The following is a 9,788-nucleotide window of genomic DNA, read 5'->3' on the forward strand; positions in this document are numbered from 1 at the left end:
CCCAGAAACTGGAAACATGTTCTACATGGCTAGACTTCCACTTGGGTAAATTGAGATCATCTTTAGCATTTGTATTTCTTTCCTTCAATGATTCCATTTCATGAATGGTTCATTTCCTTTCAAGTCTCAAATCCAGTAGATTTTGCTAAACTTTCCTCCACAGACTCAGCCACTTTCAAAGGAAAGTCAGGAAAAATTTTGACTGCTGGATGCTATAACCTCTGTCCATATTTTTTCTGCAGGATAACATTCACAAGGCTTTTGCTCCAGAAAATTTTCCTTTTGTTTTATAGCCCTTTTGCCTAACCATGGGGCTTCATGGGGCAGATTTACTGATTGCTGTGCACTATCACTCAGCAGTCAAGGGAAAATACATATATAACATTTTTGAGAAATGCTCAGATTTGGGAGTGATTTTATGTTGACTCATGCAGGATTTGACTCTGTGTTAGTACTGATTTCCTTCTATGAAGACGTCAGAAGAAAATTGGCAACAGACAGAAACAGACGTACATTTCAATTGCTAGCATTGCTAAGGGCAGTTTTGAAGGCATGCGGAAGTTGCAATCATCTCCCATTTTCAGGGCAGGCTGGCTTTGGCTACACAGGTTCCCTGTGTCTGTTCCAGCTGCCTTCAGCCCCACAGCAAAGAAGACGTAGACACGATCACAAACATGCTTTGTAAAAGCAAAGTGGAATCAAGCTATTTACGGCACACTGATTTGGAGCTATTAATAACAAACCCACAAAACCTTATTTTTTAAAATAAGTAAATATTAGCTTCATGACACAAGGGGGAAATTCAAACTGCAATGTCAGCTATGAATCCTGACAGCATCCTCATCCTTTAACAGCCTTTTTTGCTCACTTGTCTGGCAAATTCAAATACCTGAAAGGGATCAGAAATTTGGAAGAAGAATTGAACACTAACCACTGTTGGTGACAAAGCAAATTGGAAAGATCACCAACATTTTAACAGAACTGTATGGCTTGGAGCACTTTGTAGTTCTACCCCTACTGGAGACTTCATGAAGGCAACCTTGATAGCAGTAATTAGTAGCTGAATTAATGAATATGCATTTCCAGTGAAGGCATGGTAGGTGTCAGACTGAGTTTGGAAGTGTCAAGATTTTAACCAACCACAATGTTACATCATGAACCATGATGTACTTTGAAAGTAATAATAACAAAACCTCTCATTTTTGCTCCTTTCTGAAACCACAAAAAGGCTGTACAAAAATAACTTCTTAATCTTAAGAAATTCTGATTTGCGTTTTTATGTCAGCTTCACTTTATTTTCTCTTAACTGGTTCACTCATGTAAAATCTTGATGTGAACTCTGGATTTAACTAAGAAGCTGAGCACAACAACAAGGGATGTAGGATAGGAAATGCACTGTGAATCAGAGAAGGACACAGGCATGTTCTCTCTCTGCCATAAATATGCAGCTTTGGGTCCTGTATAAGTATGCTGAATCTGTCCCTGGTACCTCTGCTGTTTAACAGTGATTTGTACTGTCACAGAAGCAGTACTTTTACAAACACATGAAGAATCTTGAAGTTTCCTGACAATCGACTCATTTGCACATACACGTGAGAAAATGATGTTCAGATAGGAAGTCATCAAAATACTTTGTTTTCCTGTTTACATAGCAGAGCCAATACTTACAGCCTGAAAAGTTTATCATAGTCCTGATTTCTACTAAAATATTCTTACTAATATAAAAATTACCAACAATTCATATGCGCTGAGCACCCAGGATTTTCTGTTCCAAGGTAAGAATACTCAGGTCAGGAAACAGACGGTTTCAACAACGCCTGAACAGAGAATATGATATCATGGGGACTGTTAAGAGTCCCTGTGAAGAATTAAACTGCTTTAACTAGTTTGAGCTGGTTATTTAATTGAGCTAGAAAGCCTCAGAACAGAAATTTTGGAAAGATAAGCAGATTAGATAACTGAATTGTTGCTAGTGATCAAGGCCCGTTAATGTTGCTTCCTACGCTCAGAGACAGTGAGTGAGGGGGCTTCCTGCACACGTAGGATTTTGTCAGACACCAGTGAGACAAAGATAGCTCCCAGCAGCTGTTCCATTTAGGTTCATCTCTTTCTTCATGTATTAACAAATAGTTGTAGGAGTAACATGTTTTTAATACCATTCAAAAATTGCTTTTTAGTTCAGTTGCTACTTGAATGTGAAAGGACAATCATTATTAAGCTATGACTCATAATACCTGTTGCTCATTTCCCTCCCATTTGATCACAGCAGGTAAACAAGAATGTTATAGTTATTTGCATTATTTATGCAAATTCCAAAGACTGTGGGACTAATACACAAACTAAAAATTCTTAATCCAAAATCTAAATGAAGTTTATGAATCAGAGTTACATTACCATATCTTTGGATGAGTCTGAGAATGCCTGGCAAAGACGAAAGGGGCTGAGGTGGTTTTTTTTTAATTATTTGAAAATAATATTTTCAGTAACTGTGTATAGGGATGGATTTGACAACTCTGCTAACGATGTTTGTCATACCATTTACTCTGAAAGCCTTTCATCCCCTGCAAAGCTGCAAAAACCTAGTGTCTTCAAATCAGCTGTGAGAATTTACTACATCTGAAAAGATAGCCTGCAACAGTTATTTCAGATGACAAGCCCCAGCTGATTACATTAATTAAAGCTCATCTCTTCAATCGAGTTTCCCACCTTTGAGGAGATACAGAAATTCATGTTACCACGTTTTGTTCCATGTCCTCCTATAAACTCATTACCTAATAGACTGAGGGTTTTGTGTAAAAATAAATGAATGTTCTGGAAAAAAAAAGGAAACAAAATTGATCAGTGTAGATTTTTTATTTACCCTAAAGGTGTACTAGTGGTTCATTTAGGTGTGGGTGTGACGTGACACTTTTGCCTGTGGTTTATGTGCTAGAACTGTTTTATCTAATGAGCCACTATCATGCAGGCAACCTGTTGCTGGTTGTACGTGTTGGGAATGAACGATTGTGGTCTGCATGTTTCTCCTATATCAGCACTCTACAGTTACTTAATCACAAAGGAGAAATCTCTGTTTTTTGAAGAAGCTTCAGTTCTCAGGTGAAAATGGAAAAACTTAATGCTTGGCAATATGCTGAGTTCTTTTCCCTTCCCTTCCCTTCCCTTCCCTTCCCTTCCCTTCCCGTGAGCTATGCTTACTAGATATTCATATAATAATGTATGTTTCTTTATTGATTACCATCTCTCTAATAATAAAATACTACCAGAATAAGATTTGATACCTCACAGCTGCAGCTTAAATTCACTAATTCCCTATAAATACTTTTGATGCTGACACATACAAGTCTTTATACTGCACTGTAAGATCAATATCCTTGGCATTTCACTGCAGAGAACATGTGGCATTCTTTACATAAAGGTAAATTATTTAGCGTGAAAAAACTTTTATGTCCATAATAGAAATTGAAAAACTTTGAAAGCCTTCCCAGAAATCTGCCCGACCTCTGTACTGTGTATGCTACACTCGTCTGCTAAAAGCATTTTGAGAGCCAGCTCCATTAGTACACCGTCATAACAATGGTCATAACAATGGTATCTTAAAATCTCTGATACAATATTCTTCAAAATACTGTGCAACTTCTGTCAAACCAATCGAATTCAACTTGATATAATGTAAGACTTTGCAAACACGTTATGTGAGATTGAGTTTGCATTTCTAAATAGCAGTAGGTGAGTGACTTTGCTCAGTTCTGGTACCAAGAAAGACTTCAGGGCCTTGGGGTGACTGGTTCAGGGTTTGGGAGCCCAAGTAGTGTTCTCATCCCTCCTGCCAGTCACAAACAGTGATTAATGGTTACCTCAGAAGAATCTCACTAATTCTTGGCTCCCTGACTGGTGTCAATGTCAGAATTTTGGGATTTTGACCATGGGTCAGTCTACATGGCGCCAGGCCTGCTGGCAGCAGATGGGGTATGACTGTCGCAAAGAGGGAAAAGCATTCTAGCCCAGGAGCTAGCAGGTCTTATAGAAAGGGCTTTAACCTAGGTTTAAAGGGGGAAGGGGATAACACCAGGCTCGCTAGAAATGAGCCACAGGGTAGTGTGCACTGTTGGAGTCCAGATCCACAGGGCAACTTAGATGCATCTATGCCAGTGCCAGCAGCATGTGCAACAAATAGGATGAGCTGGAAGCCCTTATGCAGCAGTGAAATCATGCCGTGATCATCATCACAGAAACGTGGTGGAATGATTTACATGATTGGGGTGCTGCAATGAATGGCTACAGGCTCTTCAGAAGTGATAGGCAAGGAAAAGAGGTGGTGAGATTGCACTGTATATCAGGGAGTGCATCGACTGCCTTGAGCTCAACATTGTGAGTGGAAAGGCTGAATGTTTGTGGGTAAAGACCAGAGGGAATGCCAACCAAACAGATATCCTAGTAAGAGTCTGTAACAGACCACCCAGCCAGGATGAAGATACAGATGAAGTGTTCTTCAAGCAGCGGGGACAAGTTTCACTCTTTTCAAAATTGCCCTTGATCTCATGGGTGACTTCAACCTACCAGATGTCTGCTGGAATCGGAACAGCAGAGAAGAAACAATCCAGGAGGTTCTTGGAGGGTATGGAAAATAACTTCCTAACCCAGCTGGTGAGTGAGCCAAATAGGGGACATGCCTGGCTATATTTGCTGTTCCAGAGAAGGACTGGTGGGTACTGTGATAATTGGAGGCCATCTTGGGCAAAGTGATCACAAAATGATTGAATTTTCAGTCCTTGGAGAAGTCAGGAAGAAGGTCAGCAAAACCTCCACCTCAGACTTCCAAGGGCTGAATTTGGCCTGTTTAGGACGCTGGTTGGCAGAATTCCTTGGGAAACATTACTGAAGGACAAAGGGGTCCAGGATGGCTGGACATGCTTTAAGAATTAAATATTCAAGAAGCAGGAGCAGGAGCAGACAGTCCCTATGTGCTGAAAATCAAACCACTGGGGAAGAGACCAGCCTGGCTGAACAGGGAGGTAGTGCTAGAACTTAGGTAGAAGAAAATCTATCACCTGTGGAAGAAGGGACTGTCACCCCCTGAAAAATACAAGGATGTTTTTAGGTTGTGTAGACAGGAAGTTAGAAAGACAAAGGCACAGATAGAACTAAATCTGGCCACTGCCATAAACAAAAACAAAAAATACTTTTACAAATACATTAGCAATAAAAGGAAGGCCAAAGAGAACCTCCATCCTCTGCCAGATATTAAGGGAAACCTACTGACCACAGATGAGGAAAAAGCTGAGGTACTTAATGCTGCTTTTGCCTCAGCCTTTAATAGTCACACAGCCATCCACAGGGTACTCAGTTCCCTGAGCTGAATGGCAGAGATGGGGAGCTGATTGGAGTCCCATAATTCAGGAAGAAATGGTTAGCAACCTACTGCTCCTCTTAGATGTGCACAAGTCTATGGATAGGTTACATCCAAAAGTGCTGAAGGAGCTAGTAGAGGAGATTACTCATCATCTATCAGCAGTCCCTGTCTAGTGCACAGGTCAACAAAGAATGGAGGTTGGCCAACGCAGCGCCTTTCTATAAAAAGGGCAGGAAGGAACCCCAGAAACTACAGGCCTGTCAAAATCAGTGCTGGGGAAGGTCATGGAGCAGATGATCACAAGTGAGATCACACAACACGTGTCAGAAAACAGGGGTATCAGGCACAGTCAGCATGGGTTCATGAAGGGCAGGTCCTGCTTGACCAACCTGATCTCCTTCTACAATAAGGTGACCTGCCTGGTTGGTGAGCGAAAGGCTGTGGACATTGTGTATTTGGATTTCAGTAAAGCATTCGACACTGTCTCCCACAGCATTCTCCTGAAGAAACTGGCTGCTTGTGCCCTGGATAGTAGGATTCTTCACTGGCTTGAAAACTGGCTGGATGGTTGAGCACAAAGGGTGGTGGTGAATGGTGTCACATTCAGTTGGCAACCAATCACTAGTGGTGTGTCTCAGGGGTCGTTGTTAGGGCCAGTGTTGTTTAATATGTTTAGTGAAGATCTGGATGAAGAGATCAAGTGCACCTTCATTAAGTTTGCAGACGAGTGTAGAAAGGCTCTGCAGAAAGATCATAGAATCATAGAATAGTTAGGGTTGGAAAGGACCTTAAGATCATCTAGTTTCAATCCTCCTGCCATGGGCAGGGATGCCTCACACTAAACCATGACACCCAAGGCTTCGTCCAACCTGGCCTCACCACCCTCACAATAAAGAATTTCTCCCTTATAGCCAATCTAAACTTCCTCTCTTTAAGTTTGAACCCGTCACGCCCTGTCCTGTCACTACAGTCTCTAATGAAGAGTCCCTCTCCAGCATCCTAACAGGCCCCCTTCAGATACTGGAAGGCTGCTGTGAGGTCTCCACGCAGCCTTCTCTTCTCCAGGCTGAACAGCCCCAACTTTCTCAGCCTATCTCCATACGGGAGGTGCTCCAGTCCCCTGATCATCCTCGTGGCCCTCCTCTGAACTTGTTCCAACAGTTCCATGTCCTTTCTATGTTGAGAACTCCAGAACTGTACACAACACTCTAAGTGAGGTCTCACAAGAGCAGGGTAGAGGGGCAGGATCACCTCCTTCAACCTGCTGGTCACGCTCCTTTTGATGCAGCCCAGGATACGGTTGGCTTTCTGGGCTGCGAGCGCACACTGAAGCTGGCTCGTGTTAATTTTCTCATCCACCAACACCCCCAAGTCCTCCTCCACAGGGCTGCTCTGAATCTCTTCTCTGCCCAACCTGTAGCTGTGCCTGGGATTGCTCCGACCCAGGTGTAGGACCTTGCACTTGGCATGGTTAAACTTCATGAGGTTGGCATCAGCCCACCTCACAAGCGTGTCAAGGTCCCTCTGGATGGCATTCCTTCCCTCCAGCGTATCAACCGAACCACACAGCTTGGTGTCATCAGCAAACGCGCTCAATCCCACTGTCCATGTCACCGACAAAGATGTTGAACAAGATTGGTCCCAGCACCGATCCCTGAGGGACACCACTCGTTACTGGTCTCCAGCTGGACATTGAGCCATTGACCACAACTCTTTGCGTGCGGCCATCCAGCCAGTTCTTTATCCACCAAGTGGTCCATCCATCAAATTGATGTCTCTCCAATTTAGAGACAAGGATGTCGTGTGGGACAGTGTCGAACGCTTTGCACAATTCCAGGTAGATGACATCAACTGCTCTACCCCTGTCCATCAGTTCTGTAGCCCCATCATAGAAGGCCAAGCCCCATCATAGAAGGCCATGAGCAGCTTGTGCCCAGGCAGCCAAGGAGGCCAACGGCTTCCTGGCCTGTACGAGCAATAGTGTGGCAGCAGGGCCAGGGCAGTGATCATCCCCCTGCACTGGGCATTGGTGAGGCTGCACCTCGAATCCTGTGTTCAGTTCTGGGCTCCTCACTACAAGAGAGACTTTGAGGTGCTGGAGTGGGTCCAGAGAAAGGCAACAGAGCTGGTGAAGGGTCTGGAGCACAAGTGTGATGGGGAACAGCTGAAGGACATGGTGGGTTTAGTCTGGAAAAGAGAAGGCTCAGGAGGTACCTTATTGCTCTCTACAACTGCCTGAAAGGAGGTTGTGGTGAGGTGGGGATCCTAAGTAACAAGTGACGGAACAAGAGCAAATGGCCTCAAGCTGCACCATGGGAGGTTTAGATTGGATATTAGGAAAAATTTCTTCACAGAGAGGGTGATCAGGTATTGGAACAGGCTGCCCTGGGCAGTGGTGGAATCACTGTCCATGGAAGTGTTTAAAACTATGTAGATGAGACCCTTAGTGGCATGGTTTAGGGGTGGAGCTAGAAGTCCTGGGGTATCGTTTGGGCTTGGTGATCTTAAAGGTCTTTTCCACACTAGTTGATTCTATGATTCAATGATCAACACTTGTCTGTGGACTAGAAAAGACAAATGAATAATGGAGACCTGAAAACCTGATTTCCAAGTCCTAAGTCCATTTAATAGCTTAGCCTGTTCTCCTACCCTCTTTTGAGAAGGCTTAGAGTACTTTTATGTATGTGTAAAACTAACACAGAGGTGAGCTTAGTGTTTTATAACTAAGCCTCCAAGATCATTGATGTGACCAAGATCAGCTGTAATAACCACTGGCAATTAATTAAGCTGCTTTTGCACACTAAATAGTTTTCCTTTGTGTAAAGAATGCCATGTTTTCTGCATTGAAATGCTAAGAATACTGATCTCATAGTGCAGTCATATTTATAATCTGAAAGACTTGTATGTGTCAGCATCAAAGGTATTTACAGGGAATTAACAAAGTTAAGCTGCAGCTGCAAGATACAAAATAATCTTACTCTAGCAGTACTGCATTATATAGAGAGATATTAATCAGTAAAGGACCATACAGTACAACCTTAATACCCAAAACAGTACATCCCGTAAATCTTACTCAAGTCCAAGAAGAGCATAGTTGGTGTCAATAGCACATTTTAAATAGAACTGCATCCATATTCTGCAGTGACATGGGCTTACTATTTTTCTAAGAGGGTTTTAAGTTTTATACCTTGCAATATGTTTGTTTATATTTGTCCTTTTCTACTTTTAAACGCATCAGAAAGCTTTGTTAGCGATTTATTGAGGAGACAGAAGGTGGGAGAATTGTGAATATTTAAATAATACCTGATTTCTAGGTAGGCTTCACAGAAGGTAAACTATAAAGTCTGTCCAGGTATCTGGGATGCTTGATTCCAGAACGTGAACTCAGTAATATAGAGCAAAGTCCTCTATAGACATTATGGGGAGAAATATCAGAACTTTATTTTTTTCTCTATAAATGAAAGAGTAAATCATTTTCTCTATAAATGAAAGAGTAAATCACAGCTTCCAAAAAGAAAAGGCTTTTCATCTTAGAACGCAAAGCATAACAAAGTCTGGGCACTGGAGCATGAAGTTATAATTCAACCTGAAGAAGAGGTGCATATTTTTAAAAATGAGAGTAATTGTTAGCATAAATCGGTGTCAGATGTTCTGCACTTTCTCCCAGCACTTTTTTAAAAACCATCAGGAAAAATTACTAGGCTTTTTGTTGGGAACTTTAGGATGAAGTTTCTTACAATCTCCAGATGAAAACTTGGTTTACTTTGAAATCAGTAACAAATAGTTTATTGATTTCAGTAGAGACAAAACTTCACCATATGAATATAAATACTCCAAAACAAACTGATGGTAGGAAACAATCTTTGATTTTATCTGAGTACCAGCTCTCTTTCTCTCTTTTTTTTTTGAGTTTGTCCTCATTTTGTTCCTTACCATACCGTTGTTTTTGTTGTTTGTATGTTCAGATGTGGGTAGTGGTAGAGCAGAGGAAACCTGTCTCTTACTTCTAATTCATCTGTTTCTGAGAAGCCACCCTAGCCCTTCCTTTGCTCAACTTTGGATCTTTTAAGGAGTCTCGTATTTGGGTTTATGATTGAGCATGAGAAGAATAAAGTAACAGATATTTTTCTCATTTTCCTTAGCATCAGATTAAAGAAAGTTCAATAGTTTGCTTGGTGAAAAAACAAAACTTTGCTTTATTTTAAAGCTTATCAAACAGCCTATGTAATTCACGTGAGAGTTGAAAATATGCCATATATACTAAGATTAAGAGGGCTCATCTAATTCAATAAATTTTAAAGTGGTAGTGGAGAAAAAAAGCCAAATAGACTGAGGTACTGAAGACATATTGCTTTTAAAGTAAAAACTAATGGTTGCTTAAAGTGTTAAGAAGAAAACCTGAAGACATTAATATTCATTGCAAAAAATAAGGAAAAAC

Source organism: Pezoporus wallicus, unplaced genomic scaffold (genome assembly GCF_028554395.1).
Source record: "Pezoporus wallicus isolate ANWC-B61680 ecotype Strahan unplaced genomic scaffold, APGP_CSIRO_Pwel_v1 contig_8692, whole genome shotgun sequence".
Lineage (NCBI taxonomy): Eukaryota > Metazoa > Chordata > Aves > Psittaciformes > Psittacidae > Pezoporus > Pezoporus wallicus.